The sequence below is a fragment of the Moschus berezovskii genome, chromosome 2 (genome assembly GCF_049115385.1).
Source record: "Moschus berezovskii isolate FMDL1 chromosome 2, NW_MosBer_1.0, whole genome shotgun sequence".
Lineage (NCBI taxonomy): Eukaryota > Metazoa > Chordata > Mammalia > Artiodactyla > Moschidae > Moschus > Moschus berezovskii.
The window spans coordinates 139,991,677-140,017,496 of record NC_142461.1 but is presented as its reverse complement, the minus strand read 5'-3'; the positions used below and the strand labels follow the sequence as shown (position 1 = coordinate 140,017,496).

At 48.0% G+C, this 25,820-nt stretch overlaps 1 protein-coding gene across 40 annotated transcripts in view; it reads right to left on the bottom strand.

The window, feature by feature from the left end:
* Nucleotides 1-25,820, bottom strand: part of LOC129540268 (liprin-alpha-1-like) — a 152,204-nt gene that overhangs the window by 33,732 nt on the left and 92,652 nt on the right. The window contains exon 1 of one of the 40 annotated variants that reach the window (XM_088831298.1): nt 6,220-6,309. The exons of the other annotated variants lie outside the window; for them this stretch is intronic. The gene's annotated coding sequence lies outside the window, so the exon portion shown is untranslated. Of the gene's footprint in view, nt 1-6,219; nt 6,310-25,820 lie in introns of those variants that run through there. 40 annotated transcript variants of the gene reach the window in all.

Here is a 25,820-nt window from a genome sequence, read left to right as displayed (position 1 = left end):
CTAGAGGTCTGCGTCAGAGGAAACTCTGGAGAAGACAGCATCACCAGAACCTCTAGGGTTTTCCATACAGAATGCCCAACATGCAACCAAAAAAGCAAAAAAGGGTGTAACAACAAATACGAGCAAGAGAAAAAGAACCGAAACAGACCCAGAGGTATCAATATATATCAGCATATCAGAGGTGTGTGTGTGCTACAGGGATCAGATGCAAATGTCACCAGTTCAAAAATACACTTGAAAAAAGGAAAAATTTCTGAGAATCAAAAGCGATTCTAGAACTTTACAATAACAGTGAACTGAATTTAAGATCTCAGTCTCTGGGCTTAACATCAAATTGGACGTAGCTGAAGAGAGGATCAGTGAACTGAAGGATGGATCGGTTAAAATATATATATATGTGGGGAAAAAAGTATAGAATATATCAAAGGAGCCCATTGTTAAACTACGTTGTTAAAAACTATAAATGGGGACCCTCATGGTGGAGAAAAGACAGAAAGGGGAATAAGAAATGCCTACAGGGGTTGAAACTTAAGAGTCTCTTAATGAAAGTGAAAGAAGAGAGTGAAAAAGCTGGCATAAAACTCAACATGCAAAAAATGAAGATCATGGCATACGGCCCCATCACTTCATGGCAAATAAATGGGGAAACAATGGAAACAGTGACAGATTTTATTTTCTTGGGCTCCAAAATTACTGCAGATGGTGAAATTAAAAGATGTTTGCTCCTTGGAAGGAAAGCTATGAAAAACCTAGACAGCATATTAAAAAGCAGAGATATTAATTTGCCGACAAAGGTTCATTTAGCCAAAGCTATGTAGGAGCTCATTTAGTACTAGTTCATTTAGTCAAAGCCAGCAGTCATGTATGGATGTGAGAGTTGGCCCATGAAGAAGGCTGAATGCCAAAGAATCAATGCTTCTGAACTATGGTGTTGGAGAAGACTCTTGAGAGCCCCGTGGACTGCAAGCAAATCCAACCTGTCAATCCTAAAGCAAATCAGTCCTGAATATTCATTGGAAAGACTGGTGCTGAAGCTCCAATACTTTGGCCTCCTGATGCGAAGAACTGACTCATTGGAAAAGAACCTGATGCTGGGGAAGACTGAAGGCAGGAGGAGAAGGGGACAACAGAGGATGAGACGGTTGGATGGTATTACCGACTCGATGGACAGGAGCTTGAGCAGGCTCCAGGAGTTGGTGATGGACAAAGAAGCCTAGCATGCTGCAGTCCATGGGGTCGGAACGTGTCCGACACCGAGCGACTGAACTGACTGACAGGGACAGTGGCAAGAGTTGGTTCAAGAATCAGACCATTGACTCAAAAATGAAAACCACACATTGGTTTCAGCAGCTCTGCGAGTGCCTAAGGCAAGAAGAAAATGTTCAAGCTCAGAGGGAAAAAGGTGTGGCTTTGAATGGCACAGAAACACTGAGAGCTGACTTTTCAAGAACAAGGAAGTCAGAAGATAATGGACGGGCATCTGTAAAATACTGGAAAACAACCACCCACCCACCTGGAATTCTATACCCCACAGAAACACTCTTCCAAAGTGAAAACAAAATAAAGACTTTTAGGGCGAATGGAAATGAGACAACTCATCACGCAGAGACATGAACTAAAAAAATATTCAGGCAGCGCTTTGGGAAAAAGAAAAGTAGTCTCTGACAGAAATATAAAAAACAAGTAAAGACCAACAATGAGGTAACTGTGAGGGTAAACATTAACTCTACAAAACAATGATGTTAACGCCAAAAATATATCTAACAATTTAAAGTATAACAGTGACAAGGAGGAGACAGTCGTGTCAGGGAGGCAATAAAAGTACTAAGTTAGACTTGAATGTAAAACACACGCTCTATCTGTGAATGGACACCCAACAACCTGACAGAGGAGTACAGAACTAGAAAAAGACTTCACACTTCTACAAGAAGCAAGAGAAAAGACCACAGAATAGGTGAGACAGACAGAAAACAAACAGTAACACGGTATCTATGCACTGAAATATCAACATTATAAATAGAGCAAATACTCTCATTAAAAGATAAAAACGATCAATTGATGACAATGAAAACTATACACTAGTCACAGAGGTTCCTGTTAAGATGGAAGATCTTTTATACAGGTGAAGGTAAAAGATACCCAGGCAAACAAGGACAGAAAACTGATGTGGCAATATCACTGTCAAATAGTGTCTAAAGTAAGAAGCATCACTAGCCTTAAAAAGGAGCTTCTCATACTGATACAAGTTCAGTCCAGCAAGAACATGAGGATTCCACATTTGAATGTACCGAATAACATAACCTCAAAATATCAATACATAAAACTGACAGAAATAGAAAAGGAGTAACAGCCAAGTTCATAATCACAGTGGGAGACGTTAAAGACACATCTCTCAGGGAACTGGGCTCCCTGGGACGTAGTCACCTGCAGCCATGAAGTACCTGAATTGCGACTGGCTCTACGATGAGATGTGCTGCAAGCATGAAACACACACTGGATTTTTAAGACTTAGCGTGAACAAAAGAACGTGAAATATTTCATTAGGTTGTATCATATTGATTACACACTGAAATGATAATATTTTGGGTGTGTTAAAATAAAATACACTGCAAGTAATTTCACCTACTTCTGCTTTACAAAACGTGGCTACCGGAATCCGAATTACATGAGTCACAAACCTGATCTAACTGATACACACGGAATATTGCTTTCTCACTGATACATATTATTTTCAAGAGCCCAAGGAACATATCACAAAATGAATATATATTGGGCCATTAGGAAAGCTCAAACTCTTTCAAAGGACTGAACTAATGCGGGGTACACTTAGGGACTGCAGTGGGCTGACGGTCTATGTGCCTCAAACTGCACCCCGTGCGCGGTGATGAGCCCAGGAGGCAGGCACTCTGGGAGGGCTCAGGGCAGGAGGGAACAGGCGCTCATGCTGTGAGGACAGGGAGAAGCAGCAGGCAGTCTAGGAACCAGGAGACAGGCCTCACCAGACATGGCACCTGCTGGTGATCTTAGGATTTCCCAGACTCCAGTACTATAAGAAACAACTTTCTGTTGTTTATCACTAGTCTATGGTATTTATAACAGTAGCCCCAAAAGACTAAGACGGGGCTCTTCATGGAATTAAGCTAGAAATCAAAAAAGGGTCACCAGAAAAACATCCCCAAACATTGTTAAAAGACATACTGCTTGAAGAATTTCATGAATAATCATTTTTTAAAAACACAATGAAAATTAGAAAATAATTTTCCATAAAAATCTGGCTTACTAAAACTTGTGGGACGCAGCAAACTGTGTTTAGAGGGTAACTTAAAGCCTTACACACATATACTGGAAAAGAAGGAAGGATAAAAATCAATTAAGCCTCTATCCCTGCTGCTGCTGCTGCTAAGTCACTCCAGTCGTGTCCGATTCTGTGCGACCCCATAGACAGCAGCCCACCAGGCTCCCCCGTCCCTGGTATTCTCCAGGCAAGAATACTGGAGTGGGTTGCCATTTCCTTCTCCAATGCATGAAGTCAAAAGTCAAAATGAAGTCGCTCAGTCGTGTCCGACCCTTAGCGACCCCATGGGCTGCAGAAACCAGAAAAAAAGCAAAGCAAACAAAACACAAGGCAGATGGGGAAAAAAGGAGAAGAAAATAAGGAAACCGAAAGCAATATGGAATTTTTTCAAAACAAAGCCAAAAGTTGGCTCTTTGAAAGGACTGCCAAAACTGATAAACCCCTAGAGAGACTGATTAAGAAAAACAGACAAAGCACAAATCAGCAGTATCAAGGGTTTTTCAAAGGGGAGACAACACATCTTGCAGATAAAAAGATATGATGAACCACAGTTCACTTACTAATTGGAGAGTCTGCTGGCCTCAATAAATTCCTAGCAGCGGGGAAAGGCTTTACATAACTAGACCCAAGAAGACATACAAAATCAGAAAATTTTATTTGCATGAAAAACATTACATCTGAAATTAAAAGCCTCCCCACAATGAAACCAACTGGTTTTGCCAATAAATTCTTCCAAAAATCGAGGGAAGGAAACAGTAATCTCACAGGAACTCTGGGGATAAACAAGGAACACTCTCCAACCTTGTTTTATAAGACTAGCATAACCTTGATACTAAAACCAACAAGGAAGAAGTACAAGAAAGTAACATTACAGACTCTGGATATAGATGAAATAATCCTAAATAAAACACTAACAAAATCCAACAGAAGGAGAATACATCAAGATTAGGTTGGTGTTGTTTTAGAATCACAAAATTTTTTAAAAGTTAAATCACCATATAAAAGAAAAATCACCTGTTTCAAAATCTACAGAAAATAAACTTAAGAAAACTTAATGTAATAATTTTAGTGCATGACTAAGAAAAAACTCTTAGTAAACTAACAGAGAAGAATTTACATATTTTGATAAAATTATCTATAAAAAAGCTAATATCATATGGGATGATGAAATACTGAAAGGTTGAAAGGTTTTCCTCTGATAATGGGAAAGAGACAAAGTTACTTATTCTCAGTACTTCTGTTCACCATTGTACTCGGTACTGGATATCCTAGTCCGTACAATAAGGTAAGAAAAAGAAAAGGGTTATCACAGTTGCGAAGGGGGGAAAAAAGCACTTATTTGCAGACATAATTGTGTATACATAAGAAAATACAATTAGAATGATTTGAAATTAATGGATTTAGCAAGTGAATATAGAAAAGTCAATTCTATCTCTATTAGGAATTTATAATGGCACTGAAATATCAAGATATCTAATTAAACAAGTGCAAGACTTACAGCAAACTATAGACTTCTAAGATAAAGAAGATCTAAAAAAAATGGAGAGCTATCTATATTGTGTTCATGGATTATAAGAACAGCATAAAACACACACACACAGAGTTAACCGTGTGAGGCGATGCGAGTGTTGGGCAATCATTCCACGACATCTATGGGCATCAAGTCATCACAATCACAATGTAGACTTGAAATACACACAAACTGTATCTGTCAATGACTCCTTAGTGAAGCTGGGGGTCTAAAATCAGCGCCTGACACCTGGTAGCTGGGAGGTGTGGGAACCCGGGTTCACGGGCAGGCTGCACACACTCTTAATCACAGGTAAGACATGAAGCAACCCAGCAACTCTCCATTTTTCTGTTTCTGTTTTTCTCTGTTCCCCTTGCCATTTCTGTTGAACAGATTCCCAGTATCGAGTGAGCAGCGTCAATGCAGCGATAATGTTTCCCCATCTACAGCAGGAGCATGTAACCCCAGCAGACCTCCCAATTGCCCCGAGATAACTGGGGTGCCCCATCACAACAGAAAGCAAAGAAACGACATTAACCGAGACAGAGCTGCCCGACAGCAGTGGCGACTATGGTCCACCAGACTTCCCAAGGGAACCCCCAGGGGCTTGGATCCCATGCTGGGCCCCTCAGCTTGAGGCCACACGTGCATTTCCACCATTCTGGGAGTCCTGGCAGAAGAAAGCCAGATCACAGAAGGGGGATGGTGTGGCCGGCCCATGGGACGCAGGGTAGGGCTGACTTGGGTCTGTGCTGGGCTCCACGTCCTGTCACCACCCTTGGAGTGTACAAAGTTCTTGGGATCATTGTAGGTTTTTAGCAAAAAGCAATGGAGCCGAAGTCACTTAGGATGGTTTTTAAGAAGAAAACCTCACTGAGGATTCACTCAGCACCAGCCTCGGCCCCTAGTGAGATGCAGATTTCCGGTGGTCATCCATGGCTGTGCCCATCACCCACCAGGGCAAGGGGAGGCCCCCGGACACCGGGTGCCACGTGGGGTTCTTCCCCCACTTTGAGTGAAGGGCTGCATCCCCCTGGATGAACCCGGCTCACCCCTCCACCTCTGATGCTGAGGCCCCCGTGCCTCCCACGACCGGAGGATCCAGCCTCTCCCGGGCCTCCGTGTCACTGCACAGGCCTTGTCCGTAAAGCCCCAGCAGGCAGGGTGAGTCCTGCGTGGAGCTTCCCAGCTCGCTGGCCTCGCTGTCCACATCGGGGCTGGGCAGGAGCACCGCATGTCCACTGAACGAGTGGATGAGGGTCCCAACAATGCCAGGGATGATGAAGGGGAGGTGAAGGGGGCTGAGATCCAAGTGTCAGTCCCTGATTCAGGCAGCAGTGCGTATTGACTCATTTAACCTCATGACAAGACTGTGTGTCAGCGGGTGGGGAGTGGGTCCTGCCACTGTTCTCACCTTGGAGCCGGCAAGTTCACTCTCAGTGTCCAGGGACAGCTGCAGCCACTGACCACAGACTGGACAACTTTAACACAAATTCATTCTCCCTCAGTTCTGGAGTCAGAAACCTGTGATCAAGGTGTGGGCAGGACTGAGCTCCCTCCAGAGGCTCCAGGGGAGGGTCCCTCTGGCCTTGTCCAGCCCTTGGGAGACCCCAGGCCTCCCTAGGCTTGTGGCCACATCACCCCAACCTCTGTGTCCATCTGCACAAACCTTCTCCCCTGGGTGACTCTGTGCCTCAGATTATGCCCTCTTCTCTTCCAAGGACACCCGTCATTGGATTCAGGGTCCACATGCATCCCGGGTGATCTGGTGCAGCGGTCAGGAACTTACTTCCATCTGCCAAGACTTTTCATCAGAATAAGGTCACCTTGGCAGGCTGCAGAAGGATGGATGGCTTTTGGGGCCACCACTTAGCCCACTACACTTGTCATGAAGCCACAAGGCAGAGCCTCACTGGGCTTGGTGCAGGGAGCTTCGAAGAAGCAGGGCTCCAGTCCTGGGCTGCCTCAAGAACACACTTAGGATCAGGACACTCGGGCACAGGGACCAGATGGGCAAGGCTCAGAGGTGTGCTGGTGGGCGTGGGGCTCACCTGCAGGGAGCCTGGAGCCTGACATGATGGCCCAGGGGTGGGGGACACAGCGCATGGTTTGGGAATGGACACATCCCAGCACGGATGAGAGGAGGCAGGCGCGGGGGCTCAGGCCAGGGGAGCCCAGATCTTCCTGCTGCCCTCAAGGGGCCGGTCAGATGGGCACAGGAAGGAGCCGAGGTTTCAGCGACCTGGGTCGGAGTCCTGGTCTGCTGCTGTGTTGTCTCTGGCGAGTGACTCAGCCTCTCTGAGCCCACCTTTTGCTCCTCTGCAAATCTTTGCCACACGTGACTGTCTTCACAGTTGTGGGGAGTTCTTGGTGCTCTCAGCAGCCCCGCCCAACCCCATGACTGGGGCTATGCCGCCTCTCCACGACCTTGAGGCCGCTAAGACCACCCCTGCACAGACTCTCTTTGCAAAGAAGCTGGAAGCCGCTTCTCCTACCCCAGGAGCCCTGGGGCACCCAGACCCAAGAGGCAGCAATGCCTCTAGCCTGGGGGCTCCCGGGCGAGGAGTTGACCACGTGGGGCACTGGGAGTGACCATGGATGGCCCCATATGGCCAACTCCATCTTTCCTGTTGCAGCCCTGGTTTATTTCTGTGCGCTCTGCTCAGCCGCACGCAAAGACCCAAAATATATCCCTCCGAGTCCGTGGAGATTTCTCTCGACGGTGGTCAAGAAGCAGTGCCTGGGCTGGCATCCCTGGGAAAACACGCTCTGCTGTTTACATGAGCGACAGGGTCCCTAAAAGAAAAACATCTGGCCAGATCAGGAAAGGGTCGTGGGACTCACTGGACAAATGGGGTATCCTCGTTCTTACACACATGGGATGTTTTAAACGCTGGCACCCAGCCTGACAACAGCCTGATCCTGGCGGGAAGAAACCGAGAGATGCAGGTCCCCTCCCCCAGTCGGACACCCCAGACGGTGGCTTCTGTCCGGACTGGCCCTGTGGGTGGGGAGTCTGGAGGACACAGAACCACAGGGGCCTCGAGGCTTGGCGTGGGCGTGGGGAGGGCCAAGGGGCTTGGGAAGGCGAGAGGGTCAGGGCCCTTGCAATGGACTGCCACCAAAGGTTGGACAAAGACAAGAAGTAAGAAAACGAATGCCACACCTTAAAGCTGCTCAAGAGCCAAGAAGGCCCAGAAGAGTGACCAGGACTGCGCCGTCCAAGGTGGGGTAGTGGAGGAGGAGGCTCGCCCAGCTCAGACTGGACGGGGTTAAACCTCCGCTCCGGCTCAACTCACAGGAACCTCACCACAGTCACTCCTGACACTTTCCTTTTCGAAGGAAAAAGGGAATCACAGAACAAGCAACACCATCCCTGTGGGGGACTCTTGGCGGTCGAGGATGCCAAGGGCCCCTCTGCGTCCGCACGGCTGCCTGAGCCTGCATGTTGTGCATCACAGTCACCTGTCTCCGCTGAGGGGCAGCCTCCGAGCTTGTTGGAAGGTTGGCCTCAGCGAGGCCGAAATGGGGTCCCTAGCTGCCCCCAGAGGGCTCCCAGGCAGCATACCTCCCCAGCCCACCCTGAACCCACGGCTGCTGCCCACCCCAGAAGGCCCCGTCACTGCCATCAGGGAATTAGGGGGTGCCAAGTGCTCAGACCCGAGGGTGGTGGGGGCGCCTCCATGGCATCCTGTGTGTACCCCTCCTCGGCTCACGGTCCAGCAGGAGCTGCGGGGAGCGTGTGTACATGGCAGGGACACACAGGACGCCTCCTGAGCACCGCCAGGCCAGGAAGCCCTGGAGCCCCAGTGCGAAGCCTGGGCCGGACTTCTGACCACCACAGGGGCCTGGTCAACCTCCCCTTCTCTGTGCCCTCGGCTTCCTCAGCTCCAAGGATAACACCACCTCTCGGAGAGCCTCTGATGCCAGGGCTGCTCTGTGGGAGGGATCGTGTTCTCCTCAAATGTGTTCAAGGCACGTGATGCCTGGTCAGTCCCTAATGACTGGCTGCATTCTTGGCAGGCCTGGGGGCTGCCTGCTCTTCCTGTTGGCACCGGGGTCCCGCATGCATGTGAGTTGGCAGGCCTGTTCCAGGCTGGGTCTGTCTGCTTAGGTGACAGACGTGCCTCCTGGGAGGAAGAGCATCTGGCACGGGGTGGGCCTCATCCCCTGATTGCCTCCAGGACCAGCCTCCTTCTAGTTCCCGGGTTGGGAAGACAAGGGCCATTTCTGGGTCACTTGAACGTGTCATCTCATGGGAGCGTGGCTTTATGATATTTGCTGAGTGATCTGGGGGGTGGGGGACAGTCCTGCTGAGCTCCTACTGTGTGCTGGCAGAGGATGTTCCCGCAGTCCTTCCTTGACTTCTGGCAGCATCCTCGGGTTCACTTTAATACTCTTGGATGAGGAGGCAGGCTTGACTGCCACTGGGGGCCAACCCTGGCTTGCTCACGCCCGCCTGCCACCTGGACAGCTCCTGGAGGGGACAAGAAAGGGCTCAGTCCCTGGGCAAGTATCTGCAGGGAGGCATTTCTGCACCATGGTTCCTGCTGACCACATCTGCACCACCCTGGAGGAGCGGCTGTGGTCACTCAGGCACGGTCACATGGGTGCTGGCCTAAGCATACCTTCTACACAACCTGGACATGGTACCCTCGACTGTCTCCAGTGAGCCCGGACCCAGAACGTGGTCTCTGAGTTAACTGGAGCTGCAGGACTGGCTGGGGCGGATTTACCCCTCAGCTCTCGGCATAGGGTCTGGCTCCCAAGGACTGGCTTATTGAAGGAATAAAAGACATGTATTCACTCACAGGCCTGCTTTGATGATGGGTGGGTAGGTTACTCAGATCCACCCTCTCATGGTAAACAATTATTAAAAAAAAAAAAAGTGTCATGCCTTAAAGTTGCTGAAGACCTAAGAAGACCCAGAGGAGCAACTGCCCAAGATGAGGGATCTAACAGAAGACCCCTCCCTCCCCATGGAGCCAGACTCCCAGAAGACGACACTTTCAGGTGACCCAGAAAGGGCCTCCCTCCTCCAACCACGGGAATTACAAGGGAGGTGGTGCTGGTGCCGAGCAGGGGAAGAAGCAGGTGAAGACCCCAGTGGGTGCAGGCACATCAGCCTGTGACCTTGGTTCAAGGGGATCCTATCCATGACGCCTCAGATGAGTGGAGAATGCAAGTGCCAAGTCTTTCTGGATAAGGGCACCTTCTTCCCAGGCTTGGGAACTGCTCCGTGGGTTATGGAAGGGTGGTGGCCAGTGGGGAAGAGCGCCAGGCCCATCAGGATGAAAGACAGCTGGAGGAGAACCAGCAGAAGTGACCCCCTCAGCTTTGGGAGTGACTTCACTTCTGAGACAATTAGATGGATAATAAATCTAAGAAATCAGCTAAGCTCACCTCGCTTAGAGAAAGAAACCTCAAGATAGAAAGGTCCTGCAAAGACAGGAAACCATTAAAGAAAATGACACAGCCAACTTGGGAAAGAACCAAACAGAACATGCAGAAATTAAAAAGTGTCATAACGAGAAGCAAAAATACAACAGACACGTTTGAAGACACTTGACCTCTTCCGGAAAGGGAGACACGTGGGCACAGAGCAGGGGCATGCTGATAACGTATGCATCCCCTTGCCCAACCCCCTGCTCTCCAGGAAGAAAAACCAACCCTGAACTGTAGCTGCATCATTTGCCAATTTCCGCAGTGTAAATACTCCCACAGTGGCCTGATTCATGTACCAAAGGGTTAACACCCTGCCGGCAGAATTCCCCATGAAACAGAACTACCGGCCAAGAGACATGGGAGGACGTCAGAATCGCAACCCGAGGGGCACAGATTTCAGCCCAAATACCTGGGACCTGGGCAGAGCCGACCTTGGGGAACTTTAAAGACAAGACTCTTTAAACATGTCTAGAATTCACTTTATAACTTTGCCATTTCCTTCTCCTGTTTATAACAAGTTCAGTTCAGTTCAGTCGCTCAGTCGTGTCCGACTCTCCGCGACCCCATGAATCACAGCACGCCAGGCCTCCCTGTCCATCACCAACTCCTGGAGTTCACTCAAACTCATGTCCATCGAGTCGGTGATGCCATCCAGCCATCTCATTCTCCGTCGTCCCCTTCTCCTCCCGCCCCCAACCTTTCCCAGCATCAGAGTCTTTTCCAGTGAGTCCACAAAAACAAGAGAGGCCCAAAGGAAACCAGGTGGGGTGTATAAAAGCCTCAGCACTTAAGACTCAAAGAGACATAAAAACTTTACGGGCAAAGAAATGCATGTGTAATGGTGGAATTATGAATAGAGATATGAATAGCTTCGGGACTAGACAATGGCCCCTGACACCTCATTGTAGGACAGGCTCATGGCATAGGCATTAAGCCTGGGGGTACGAGTGAGATGGGGGCTGAAGACCACGTTTTGTTGTTGCTTAGTCACTAAGTCACGTCCGACTCTTTGAGACCCCATGGAATGCAACACACCAGGCTTCCCTGTCTTTCACCATCTCCCAGAGCTTACTCAAACTCATGCCCATGGAGTCAGTGATGCCATCCAACCATCTCTTCTTCTGATGCCCCCTTCTCCTCCTGCCCTCAATCTTTCCCAGCATCAGGGTCTTTTCCAATGAGTCGGCTCTTCACATCAGTTTGTCAAAGTACTGGAGCTTAAGCTTCAGCATCAGTCCTTCCAATGAATAATTTTCAGGGTTGATTTCCTTTAGGATGGACTGGTTTGATGTCCTTGCAGTCCAAGGGACTTTTAAGAGTCTTCTCCAACACCACAGTTCAAAAGTATCAATTCTTTGGTGCTCAGCCTGCTCTATAGTCCAGTTCTCATGGTTCAGGGCAAAGAGTCTGACACGAGGGTGCAGCATCCAAGTTCAAGTGCTGGTTCTGCCCCTGCCGGGCCCAGTGGCCTTGGTCTCCTTGCCCCACCTCTCAGAGCCTCTATTCCTTCTCTCGGTAAAGGGATCTGACCCTGCACCACAAGCCGGGTCGGGATGGTGGTTTGTGTCCAGGCTGACAAGTCCCCGAGAACACCTGCTGCTGCACTGTTCTTACATATGGAGTTGTCAAAATTAGACTTGAGGTATCTCAAAGTCTAGAACCCCCACCCCACTGTCCAGGCTATGAGGACGGGCCCCGCCCCCAACTCCATGCTCATCACCACACTTAGCCAAGTCGGGGAACCGTCTTGGACACCAGCTCATGACCACAAGGCCTCAGCTGGAAACTGCAAGAAACACGTCCCTCTCCCCTGTCCCATGTCTCCTGGCAGGGAGGACGTGCCATCAGCTCCATTCTACAGATGGAAAAACTGAGGTTCCCAGTGTGGAAGCCATGTGCCTGAGGCTGCTGAGCCCCCAGGAAGTGGTCAGTCTGGGTCTGGACCCGCACACGTGGCCTCAGAGGGGCTAGGCAGGGTCTGAGCCTCCCTGGGAGCTCAGGTACCCTCACCGCCTGACCGTGGGTCCTGGAGTCTGGTGTGGAGGCGGATACCATCCTCCAGCAGGCAGCTCCTCGCTCGCTTTTCAAAAAACAACATCCACAAAGACAGGAAACAGATGCCGCCGTGGCCCACACCAGCTCCGGGGAGAAACGAGGAGAAACTACAGCCCGCCAGCCCTGGGGTGCGGTGGCGAGCCCTGAACGGCAGCTTGAAAGCAAATTGACCTTGTAAGGTTCATGTGTCTGAGGCCTTAACAATTCTGCCAAAGACGGAGTCAAGTTCAACATCAGGCCAGTGCAGGCCTCCGTCATCCCCAGTACACAGCCGGGATTTTCCTGTGTGGCCTTCTCAGAGTGGACATAAATAATGCCCTGGCTTTGAGGTTGGACTTGAAAAATGTTGATGGGTTTCAGTTACAAGGAAACATGTTGGCCCACAAGCTGCTCTTGTCCATTTCCCAGAAAACCTGGCCGCTGACCCCAATGCCATCGGAGGGACAGAAGAGTGGGGGATGGGTGGATGAGGTGCTCCTGCAGAAGGAAGGCCTGGGCCACCTGCCTCCGGGACCTTCCCCCACCATTTCTATCCTGTCTGCTGTCCCAGGGGTCTCTGACATGACACCCCTCCTGGACCCTCATGTGTGAAACTGACTTCGGGGGCCGTCTTTTGGATCAAGGTGTCAGATCCTCATTTGACAACCAGGGTCTCTCTTGTGGGTGGCTGGGCAAGCAATTTTTAAGCCGAGTCCCTCTGGGCCCACGGTGCCTGGCAGAGGGTAGGGGGCAAGTGGGTCACCTGTGGTCACAGCCAGTCAGCCAGGCTCAGCCTCCATCCATCCTATACACGAAGTTATGGGCACGTTTTGTCCAGACCCGCCACTGCCCCCTCCACTGGGTTCCTGGCCCGGGGCACCCAGTATTGAGTGCGGTATCACTCTGGATAACCCAGTGATATAATGACTTCTTTCCCAGGTGGTTCAGCAGAAAAGAACCCGCCAGCCAATGTAGGAGACGCAGGAGACCTGGGTTCGCTCCCTGGGTTGGGAAGATCCCCTGGAGGAGGAAATGGCAACCATTGCAGTATTCTTGCCTGAAAAATTCCATGGATAGAGGATCTTAGGGGCTAGAGTTCACAGGGCTGCAAAGAGTTGGACATGAATGAGCAACTGAACATGCACACAGTCGTGTAAATACTGTTGTTGTCTCTGTTTGACAAATGGTGAAGCTTCATTGCTGTTGTTGTTCAGTCATCAGATTTTGTCTGATTCCTTGCGACCCCATGGACTATACACTCCATGGAATTCTCTAGGCCAGAATACTGGAGTGGGTAGTGTTTCCCTCCTCCAGGGGATTTTTCTGACTCCCCACATACTGTAAGACTAAACTTGAGAATTCTTGTTTTTTTAATTTCATTTCAAATAGTCTTTGGGTATCTGAAAGGACAGTGTAGGTACTTTTAAGATGTCTTCTGCAAAACAAAGCCCTTTTGGCAAATGTGGTCATAATATCCAGGTAGACGTTGCTGTTGTAAGTGTCACATCTCAGCCAGAAGGCACATTCTGAGCTCTTCCTCTGGCAGAAGCAAATTAACAAAATAAGCCAAGAAAGAGAGTTGGAAAAACAAACCACACCAACAACCAGAAAAGTATTCCTCATGAGACAAAGCTCAAAAAAATCCCAACATCCTTGTGCCCCAAAAAACCTCTTGGAAATGAATGCTCAGTAAGGAAGAGATGAAACACGGCAAGTTCCAAAGAGAGGCAATGCCCATGGCCAGTGTAGCTTAGAAACGGCCTGACCACTCAAATGAAGATGCACATCAATGTAAACCCTTTGTAGATAGCAGTAATGGTCGTCACCAGAGTAAGTGTTTAGTCTGGTGACAACCTGTCCTGGGCACCACATAAGGGAGCAGACCTGGTTCTCCTCCTTTGCCCCACACCATTCACACATGAAGGCAGCTCAGGTGCTACCTTGCCCTGCCTGCCTGTCTGGCTCACCCATGAGCTGTGACCACCTCCAGGGAAGGACTCCGCCTTCTCTTCTCTGTGCGCCATGAACCTGCACACAGTGGGCCTTCAGAACCTCAGGAGACTCACCCCACCCCCGCTATAGCCAGAACCCTCCCCAGGCATTAAAACACCTGTGGAGTCACTTTGGCCCAAGCCCTGGTTATGGATCCCTGGAGCCTAATACAGATTCTACAGTGCGATTAATCAGGTCCTTTATACACAGATTCCCACCTGTCAGGTCTGATCTTTGGATTCATTGTCACTCTGTCCCTTCCCTGGCAGCAAGGTGGGCCGCAATGCAGACAACAGAGCTCATGAGCTGAGTTTCAAAGGACAGCGATGGATGCAACCTGTTGCAAACTAAAGGAGGGTCCCTGAATGTCTCAGAAAAGGCCTCCGGAGGAGGGACCCCCACGGTGCAAAGGAAAGAGAGGTACTCAGGGGCAAAGGCTCTTGGCCTCTCCTGTAGCAGCTCCAGTTGGTAGCTCGTGAACAGTGGACAGCCAGTGTGGTCACATGAGCGTGACTCTTATTCCCTCACAAAGCAAGAAAAAGGGGGCAGGGTGTGGGAGTACCCGGAGGGTGTGGTGGGGTGGATGGAGGGACGTGTCCCTCCTCTCTTCAGTGCACATTGCTTTTGTGAGTCTCAGAGCTGCCAGAAGGCAGTCGTCAGGTCCCCACAGTATCCAGTGTGGGCAGGTGCCTTAGCCCCGGTCACATGGACAAGCCACACCATATGGCTTCCCTGAGTTCCAACAGCAGGATCTGGGGCTTTTGTTTAGGTACACACTTCCTTGCTGTAGCTGTGTTACCCCCCTTCTTTGAGCCTCCGTTTTGTCCTCTAGAAAAAGGACATCGATTGCTACCTTAGCAGGTTGCTACCTTAATCCCGTGAAGACTAATTAGGGTAATCCTACAATTAATAGCTGGCCTTAAGAGATACTGGGCTTCCCTGATAGTTCAGCTGGTAAAGAATCCTCCTGCCATGCAGGAGACCTCAGTTTGATTCCTGGGTCGGGAATGATGATCCGCTACAGAAGGGACCGGCTACCCACTCCAGTATTCTTACACTTCTCTTGTGGCTCAGCTAACCTGGGTTCAATCCCTGGCCTGGGAAGATCCCCTGGAGAAGGGAAAGGCTACCCACTCCAGTATTCTGGCCTGGAGGATTCCATGGACTGTACAGCCCATGGGGTCGCCAAGAGTAGGACAAGACTGAGGGACTTTCACTTCACTTTCAAGAGATAGGACCTGAATCCAGATTAAACTGGAGTCTCCCAGTGTCATCTGGCATTTCTTCCCTGAAGCCAGCCAAAACCCACACAGGTGCATTTCCAGGGTCTCCACTTAGCCAGCCTGACAGAAAACCCAGCGTGGTTCAAACAAGCTGACAGACAAGCAGGAGAGGACTCACAGGCAGACGGCTTCCCTCCGGGTCTCAGGTGGAGCTCGGGGACCACAGCAGAAACCGGAGCTCTCAACCCGTGGGCTCAGCAGCGCCCTCCTTCTCAGGCCAGCGTCTCTGCCCTGACAGGCGCCGGAGGGCCGCCAACCGCCACAGGCTGCCCTCACGCCCCTCCCACTGCTGTAGCCTGACCTCTCCTGGCTCCACCCCTTCCGGCCGAACCAGAGCGCCTCTTCCCTTGATTCCAGCGTGAGGCCCGGCCCTGGGCCCTGATTGGCCACCGCCCCAGCCCTGAGCCAATCACGGTGGCCAGGAAGGATGGAACACACCGATTGGCCAGGTCCAGGTCATGTGACCACACTCTCCAGGACACTTGTGAGCCGCTCACACTGTGTCTGGGGTGGAGACAGTGCGGTGCACCCAGTGCAGGGTTGGGAGTCCAGACACTGAGTCTGTGTGCTGTGTCCTGGGACGTGCCTGTGCATCCTCTCTACACGCCGCTGTGCCCTCTGCAGGAAAAACACTCATGACACACCACTTCCCTTCCCAAGCGCTGTTTCACGCACCCACATTCAAGGGAGCAAGACCTCCTGTTTGAAGGTAGGTTTGGAGATCCTCTCTTAACCTCTGGGCTTGTTTCTTGTATCATGTTAGAATAATTTACTCAGTCTAAAAACCCCCACGAGCACCGCCACATGCTGCTTTGCCTATTCCGGATTCTTAGCTGTTCTGAGTAGAGGGCATGGCCCAGGGGCTTCCCAAATGGTGAATCACTGAATCACTTTGCTGTACACCTTACACAAACAAATTCATTGTAAATCAACAGTACTTCAATTTAAAGAAAAGATATTCCCTCATCAAAAATGGTTCAAAATTTTGTAAAGTTTTTCCTTCAATTGTTGGTTTTTGGTATGTGTCTATTTGGTTTGGTGGTATTTTTTGAGGTAGGGATCCAGCTTGCCTTCCCACATGGATACCAAATTGTCCCATTGGGAAGATTTTTTTTGTCCTTTCTCCTGGAAAGGTCCTTTCTGCGTTTACACATTAAGAAGCTTTTTAGAAAATGCCACGTATCAAGAACTTCAGATCTTTGGTAGTTTGTGCAGCGCCCCAGAGGCATGGCTCCCCTTCTGTGTCTTCTCTCCGCATCTCACCCTTGCCAGTTTCTAGTGTGCACGGGTGCCCTCAGAGGGTTCTCTGCAGTGAGCCGTGTTTCTGTGAGGACAGAGGATGTGAGCACTGCGTCCCCAGTGACTGTGTGGCTGTGCTCAGCGACCCCGATATTGAGTCTGGCTGCGACTTCCTGAGGCAAGCTCTGCGTTTCTTCCTCTTGGTGTCTGGCTATGCAAAGTGGTGCTGGTGGATTGGGGCTTGGGTCCCTGGGTCCAGCAGTGGAGAGATACTCCCACAGCCTGCTTTTCCATTATAGTTTCCTCCTGTGGGCTCTGCTCAGCCGGTGTGGAGATATTTCTGCTCAAGGCTTGAGAGGTAGTCAGTCACTCTGCTTCTCATCCCCTGCCTCGTCTGTACTTCTGTCTTTCTTTCTTTTAATATAGCTAATTTTCAATATTGTTAGTCCCTGTGTCATTCTGACTCTCAGGCACCTGTGGTTTAATAGGCCACCAACTCCCGAGAGCTCTTTGCCTGGTGGAGACATGGAGCACTCAGGGAGCAGCACCACATCACGCTGGAGCCTGGCCCAGAGAGCAGCTTCTTGCCAGGAGTCCATTCCTGCTGTGGGGGTTCGGAGTTATCACATCTGATTGTGCATCCCCTGGGCCTCCAGTGCAGGCCCCACTCTGAGATCTGGAAAGGAGGTAGCTTCCCTTCCTGACACAGAACTAGTATTTTTTTGTCCTCGTCCTTGTCCATTCCCATTTGGCTCGCAGGCTCTACACTTGACCCTCACCCACAGGATCAGAAGAGCCCAGTTCTAGAGACGTTTCATACAAGGAGAGGCTCCCGGAGACACTCCAACCCCCGGGCCTAAGTAAGCATTTCCTTGGAGTTTCACAGCCCTGGGAGGAGATACTGGGTTTGTGTCCATGTTACAGTTGAATATGTTGAGCCTCAGATCATTGCGTGATTTGCTCTGGGTCACTCTGCAGGTCAGTGGGTAAGGTGGGATTTGAACCCAGACTCTATGTCTTGGAGCTCGTGACTGTACAGGTGTTTCTGCTCCTCGGGTAAGTTTATTTCAGGATTTTTGTTGTTGTTGTTGTTTTTGATGCATTTGTATGTGGGACTGTTCTGTTTTCTCTCTGACGGTTCATATCCTGCTATGCTGCTGAATTTCTTAGTTTTAATATTTGTTACTTGGTGCAGTTTTTAGGGTTTCATATAAATCCTGTCATAATCGAATAGTGGCAGTGTAACTTCATCTGTTCCAATGGGGATGGCTTTTATTTCCTTTTCTTGCCTAGTTATTCTGGGTAGGACAATTCCACTACTATGTTGAACAAGATTGGTGAGAGTGGGTATCCTTGTACTATTCCTCATCTTTTAGGAAAATCTTTCATCTCTTTACCATTGAGTTGGATGTTAGCTGTGGGCTTGTTTTTATACCCTTTAGGATGGTCCACATATAACCACTGTATTGAGAGATTGTACCAAAATTGATGTTAAACTCTGTCGAAAGCATTGTCTGCAATTATTGAGAAGATCACATGATTTCATTCTTAATTTTGCTCAAATTGTGTATCACGGTGATTGATGTGCAGATAAAAATATCATGCTTGCAGGCACAGAATAAATTCCATTTGATCACAGTGTATCATTCTTTTAATGTATCTTCTATTTGGTTTGCTAATATTCTTTTGAGGATTTTCACATCAGTGTACACCAGGGTCAGGGTTCTCTGGTTGTTCATATGGTAGAGAATATGCCTACAATGCGGGAGACCTGGGTTTGACCCCTGGGTCAGGAAAATCCCCTCGAGAAAGGAGTGGCTACCCCCGCCAATATTCTTGCCTGGATAATTCTGTGGACAGAGGACCTGTTGGGCTACAGTCAATGGGTCACAAATAACTGGACATGACTGACTCACACTTAGAAGAGTGCTTCTTGACTTTCTTAATATCTAAATTTAAGATTTTATCTCAGTCAAAAATTACAGTCTAAGGCAAAAATGTCAAGAGTCCTTAGAAGTAAATGACAATAAGGCCTAACAGTTGAAAGCAAGAAAGACTGCACATAATTTATTTTTCATAAGAATGTTAGATCTACAGAGGAATTCTCATTAAACTGAATTAAAATGCAAGCTTTAGTTTAAAATGGAAACCTGTTTTGGAATTATGTGTCTATGTTGAGACTGAAATTTTATTATTTATGTATGAGATATTAAGCAATACAGTGTAGCTATTAAAATCATATTTTCAAAACCTTTCATGACATTTATAAGCTCTTATAGTGGAAAAATGGCTAGGGATAGAAGATGATCCCATATAGCTTTAGATGACAGCACAGATATGTTGAATGATAGTTTTCAGATTGTATTTATTTATTTTTGATTGAAGGATAACTGCTTTACAATGGTTGGTTGGTTTTCCTCATACAACAACACAAATAGGCCATAAGTATATTATCCACTCTTTGGTGAGCCTGCCTCCCACTTCCCAATATCCCACCCTCTAGGTCGTCACAGAGCACCATGCTGGGTTCCCTATCTTACATAGCACCTTCCCACTAGCTAGCTATTTTACGTATGGTAGTGGCAATGTTTCAATGCTACTGTCTCAATTCAGCCCACCCTCTCCTTCTCCAGCTGAGTTCACAAGTCCTTCGCCTACATCTGTGTATGTATTTCTGCCCTTCAAATATTCATCAGTACCATTTTACAAGATTCCATGTGTATGCATTAATATACTTTATTTTTCTCTTTCTGACTTACTTCACTCTGTATCACAGTTTCTAGGTTCATCCACCTCAGATAAACCGACTCGTATTTGTTCCTTTTCATGGCTGAGTAATATTCCATTGTGTATATGTTCCACAACTTCTTTATCCATTGTTCTCTTGATAGACATTAGGTTGCTTCCATGCCCTGGCTATTTTAAATAGTGCTGCAATGGACATTGGGGTACATAAGTCTTTTTAGAGGTGTGGTTTTCTCAGTGTATATGGCCAGTAGGGGATTGTTGCATCATGCAGTAGTTTTATTCCTACTTCTTTAAGAAACCCACCTTCCTTCTCCATAGTGTTTGTATCTATTTACATGTCTACCAACAGTGCAAGAGGGTTCCCTTTCTTCCATGTCCTGTCCAGCATTTATTATTTGTAGAATTGTTGATGATGGCCATTCTGACGGTGTGAGGTGATAGCTCATGTAGTTTTGATTAGCGTTTCCTTAATAATGAGCGATGTGGAGCATCTTTTCACCTTCTTAACATCCTCTTTGGAGAAATGTGTTCATGTCTTCTGCTCGCTTTCACTTGGTTGCTTTTTTTCTGATATTAGGCTCGATGATCTACTTGTGTACTCGAGATAATCCTTTGTCAATTGCTTCATTTACAATTATTTTCTCCTATTCTGAGGGTTGTCTTTTCATCTTGTTTATAGTTTTCTTTGCTGCTTAAATACTTTGGAGTTTCCCTAGATGCCATTTTTTTAATGTTTCTTTTTATTTCAGTCATTCTCGGAGGTGGATCAAAGAGGATCTTGCTGTGATAGATCTCAAAGTGTTCTGCCTTTGTTTTCCTCTGAGAATTTTATAGTTTCTGGCCTTCCTGTTGGTCTTCAATCCACTGTGAATTAATATTTGTGTATAGTGTGAAGAAGTGTTCTAATTTCCTTCCTTTGCATGTAGTTGTCCAGTTTCCCAGCACCACTTACTGAAGAGGCTCTCTTTTCTGTCCTTTCTCCTTTGTACATTCTTGCCTCCGTTGTCAAAGAAAAGGTGCCTATAGGAGTGCGGGTTTACCTCTCAGCTTCGTGTCTTGTTCCATTGCTCTATGTTTCTGTTTTTGTGCCTGGACCATAGTGTCTTGGTAGTATAGTCTGAAGTCAGAAAGGTTGATTCCTCCAGTTCCACATTTCTTGCCAAGATTGCTTTGGCCTTTCTGGGTCTTTCTCCCCCGCCAATAAAAATTGTAAAATTATTAGTCCTAGTTCTTTAAAAAATGTCACTGGTTGTTTGATAAGGATGAATTGAATCTGCAGATTACTTTGGGTAGTGTAGTCATTTTCACAACATTGATTTCTTTCAATTCAAGAACATGGCATATCTATCTGTTTCATATTTGCTATCTTTCATCATGCAGCCTGTCTTTCTGCATACACGTGTTGCGTCTGTTTAAGTAGGTTTATTCCTAGCTATTGGAGAAGAAAATGGCAACCCACTCCAGTACACTTGCCTGGAAAATCCCATGGATGGGGGAGCCTGGTAGGCTACAGTCCATGGGGTCCCGAAGAGTTGGACACGATTGAGCAACTTCACTTTCACGTTTTACTTTCATGCATTGGAGAAGGAAATGGCAACCCACTCCAGTGTTCTTGCCTGGAGAATCTCAGGGACAGAGGAGCCTGGTGGGCTGCCATCTATGGGGTCTCACAGAGTCAGACATGACTGATGTGACTTAGCAGCAGCAGCATTCTAGCTATGCTATTCTTCTTGTTGCAGTGGGGAATGGCACTTTTTCCTTAGTTTCTCTTTCTGATTTTTCTTATTGTGCTATAAGTATGCAAAGGACTTCTGTGTATTAATTTTGTATCCTGTGCTTTACTAAATTCACTGATTAGCTCTAGTAATTTTCTGGTTCTATCTTTAGGGTCTTCTGTGAATAGAAACAGGCCACCTGCAATCAATGAGAGATGGACTTCTTCTTATCCAACTTGCATTCTTTTTCATTTTCTTCTCTGATTGCTGTGTCTATGACGTACAAATCTATATTGAATAACAGGAAGGAGCGTGGGCACCATGGTCTTGATCCTGATCTTAGGGAAATGCTTAAATTTTGACACCATTGAGGATAATGTGCTGAGAGGTTTCCCTTATGACCTTTATTATGTTGAGGTAGGTTTCTTCCACGCCCATTTATGGGGCGTTTTTTAAATCATAAACTGGTGTTTAATTTTGTCAAACTCTTTCTCTGCATGATAGAGATTACCATATGGTTTTTATCTTTCAGTTTGTTAATATAGTGTATCACATTGATTGATGTGCACATAGTGAAGAATCCTTGCACCCCTGGGATAAACCGCACTTGAACGTGGTGTGTGGTCCTTTCCCTGTGTTCTTGTTTTGCTTTGCTCATGCTCGCGTTTCCTCAGGATTGTTGCATTGGTGCTCGTCAGTGGCGTTAGCCTGTCGTTTTCTTTTCTGGGTTGCGTTCCTGACTCATTGTGGTTCAGGGTGATGGTGGCCGCACAGGATGAGTTGGGATGCTCCTCCCTCTGCGCTTTTCTGGAGGAGTTTGACCAGCACAGGTATCATCACATCTCTACCATTTGAGAGCATTCACCTGTGAAGTCCTGGGCATTTGTTTGTTGGAGACTTTTGATCACAGTTAGTAGTGCTTGTGATTGATGTGTTCATAGTTAGAGCTTGTGACTGGTGTTAGTGCTTGATTTATTCACATTTTCTGTTTCTTCCTGGTTCAGTCCTAGAAGATTGTACTTTTCTAAGAATCTGTCCATTTGTTCCAGGTTGTCCATTTCATTGTCATGCAGTTGTTTCTAATTGTCTCTTATGATCCTTTCTCTTTCTGTGTTGTCTGTTGTAACATCGCCTTTTTCATTTTGAGTTCATTTGAGTGGGCTGCCGTCTATGGGGTCACAGAGAGTCGGACACGACTGGAGTGACTTAGCAGCAGCAGCATCATATAAGGCTCAGAGACCCCGAGCTTTCCCGGATGTGGGATTTTTAGTGCCTAAACCAGGACAGAAAGCTGAGCACCGAAGAATTGATGCTTTTGAACTGTGGTGCTGGAGAAGACTCTTGAGAGTCCCTTGGACTGCAAGGAGATCCAACCAGTCCATTCTAAAGGACATCAATCCTGGGTGTTCATTGGAAGGACTGATGCTAAAGCTGAAACTCCAATACTTTGGCCACCTCATGCGATGAGTTGACTTGCTGGAAAAGACTCTGATGCTGGGAAGGATTGGGGGAAGGAGGAGAAGGGGATGACAGAGAATGAGATGGCTGGATGGCATCACCAACTCGATGGACATGAGTTTGAGTGAACTCCGGGAATTGGTGATGTACAGGGAGGCCTGGCATGCTGTGATTTATGGGGTCGCAAAGAGTCGGACACGACTGAGCGACTGAACTGAACTGAATCCAGGACAGCCCCGAGTAAACCAGGATCCTGGTCACCCTAGTTCTGTGTATCGTCTTCCTCAATCCTGAATGCTCCGCCTTGTCTGTCCCACCCCGTGTTTACTATCCAATATTTCTCATCCTCCGTTTCTGCTTGCACATCACTTCTGCAGCCCCCAGGGAGTGGTTTATTCATCCTATCTAGGTGCTCTGGGGTTTCCCAGGAGGCACTGAACAGAAAGTGAAAGTGTTAGTGGCTCAGTGGTGTCCTGACTCTCTTGAGACCCCATGGACTGTAGCCTGCCAAGCTCCTCTGTCCATGGAAATCCCAGGCAAGAATACTGGTACCCATGCCCTCCTCCAGGAGATCTTCCTGACCTGGGGATAGAACCCAGGTCTCCTGCATTGCAGGTGAAATCTTTACCATCTGAGCCACCAGGGCTGCTAGTGGAAAAGAACCCGCTGCCAATTCAGGAGATCCAAGAGATGATCCCTGGGTCTGGAGAAGGAAATGGCAACCCACTCCAGTATTCTTGCCTGCAGAATCCCATGGATAGAGGAGCCAGGCGGGCTACAGTCCATGGGGTCTCAAAGAGCCAAACATGACCGAGTGACTGAGCACAAATGCTCAAGCTCTCCTGGCAGTGACCACTGTGTTCTAACAGCTGCTCTGTCTTTCTTCAAGTTATAGACTTATTAAAGACCGAGGCAGTTTTTTTTTTTTCCTTTTACCTATAATCTCAGAGCCTAGCAGAGATTCTGGCACACAGTAGGTATGCAATGAAGTTTTCTTGATTTAATGACTATCATATCAACGTATCAAGTGCCATCTATTTCATATCACTACGTGGGATGTTATGGACTGAATGTTTGGGTCCCCTCCAAAACTCGTATGTTGAAGTCTGAACCCCCAGAGGGGCTGTATTTGGACATGGGGCCCTTAAGGAAATTCATGAGTGTGTGCTAAGTCGCTCAGTCATCTCCAATTCTCTGCAACCCCCAAGGACTGTAGCCTGCCAGGCTCCTCTGTCCATCGGATTTTCCAGGCAAGAATACTGGAGTGGGTTGCCATTTCCTCCTTCAGGAGATCTTCCTGACTCAGGGATCAAGCCTGTGTCCCAGTGCTGGGGGCCTGGGTTTGATCCCTGGTCAGCAAACTAGATCCTACATGCCACAGCTAAGCCCTGGTGTGGTCAAATAAATTTTTTTTTAAAACTCAAATAACACTAAATTCAACACTATAATTTACAAACAGCATGTGCAGATTGAGCCTATTCCTGTTACAGTCACTCTGTGTAGCTCTCTCTCCATTCTTCTATCTGTATTTGTTATAATGAAGTTCACCAACTGTGGATATTTGTACTATTTCTGTGATCATAAAATCAGGATGATTTGAACTTAGGAAAAAAAAGAAGAGACACCAAGAGATCGCTTTTTCTCTCCCTCCCTCCATCCCTCTCGCTTTTTTCCCCTGCAAAGTTGCCCAGGAAACACCATATGAGCACACACTGAAAAGGCAACCCAAAGGGAGCTCTCAGCAGACATCCACCCTGTCAACACTGAGTCTCAAGCTTCTAGTCTCCAGAGTGGCGAGAAAACAAATTCCTGTTGTCAAAGCCACCAGCCCACGGTAGTTTGTTACGGCAGCCCCAGCGCGATAACACAGGGGACGTACCCAGTTCATAAAACCAGGCTGTGACCAGTGATGGGTGTGGTCACACAGGCACCCTCCTGAGGCAGAGAGCTGCTTTCTATTCCAAAACAGTTCCAGTAATACTTCCCATCCCATTTTAAGAACATAAGTGTTCAACATGACAAGATTGACAAACCTATTTTTCTATCATTCTGCTTTACTTCTGCGGAGAAGTATATTAGAATAGTAACTTCTGGGACTGGGAATGGTTACATGAATATGTGGTTCAGTTTCGAATGTGTGACTAATATTTTTTGCAGCTAAGTAGCATTTTCTGTTTTCCAATGACACTTTAAAGCCCATTTATGTCACCTGAGAATGCATAATTAATTCCTCCTGTGGAAATGCCTTTGTTTTCTCCACTGAGCTGGTGATTCTTCATCGTCCCACTCAAATCCTACCACTCCCCTCCCACCCCTGGCCACACTTGTCAGCCCGTTCCCTGCCTCAAAGCCTGACTCTACAAGCTGCAGCCCCCAGGCCTCGCTGTTCTCAGCTCCTCTTTCTTGGCTCTTGGCCAAAGGGAAGCACTATCAGAGTGTGAAGGAAGGAGTGCGAAGGGCAGGGAGAGAGGGGGGTGGGCCTTCTCCCTCCCTCTCTGCCACAGCCTGGTCTCCACCATGGGTGCCTTCCTCTGTCATACAGCACCCACGCTGGGCGGTCCCTCTCCTGTGACCACAGCTCTGGATGGCTTCGAGGAATAGCACACCCTTTCTCTTTTGTTTCTCCAGGCCCAAGGATGACAGAGGCTTCTGCTGCTAATAGTTCCCAGTGTCTTCTCCATCTCGTCTTGATTCTCTTTACCTTGCCCACAGTGTGAGTTAAGGGTTGAGTTGTAACCCCTGCCCCCCATTCCTATGTTGAAGTTCTAACTCCCAAGACCTCAGAGTGTGACTGTCTTAGGATAGTGTCTTCAAAAAGGTAATTAAAGTTAAACAAAGTCATACAGGTGGACCCTAATCCAATCTGACTTATGTCCGTATAATAAGAGCCCCAGGTGGCACTAGTGGTAAAGAACCCGCCTGTCAATGCAGGAGACATAAGAGAGGTGGGTTCGATCCCTGGGTCTGGAAGATCACCTTGGAGGAGGGCATGGCAACCCACTCCAGTATTCTTGCCTGGAGAATCCCGTGGACAGAGGAGTCTTGCAGGCTACAGTCCATGGGGTGGCAAAGAGTCGGACACGACTGAGCAACTTAGCATA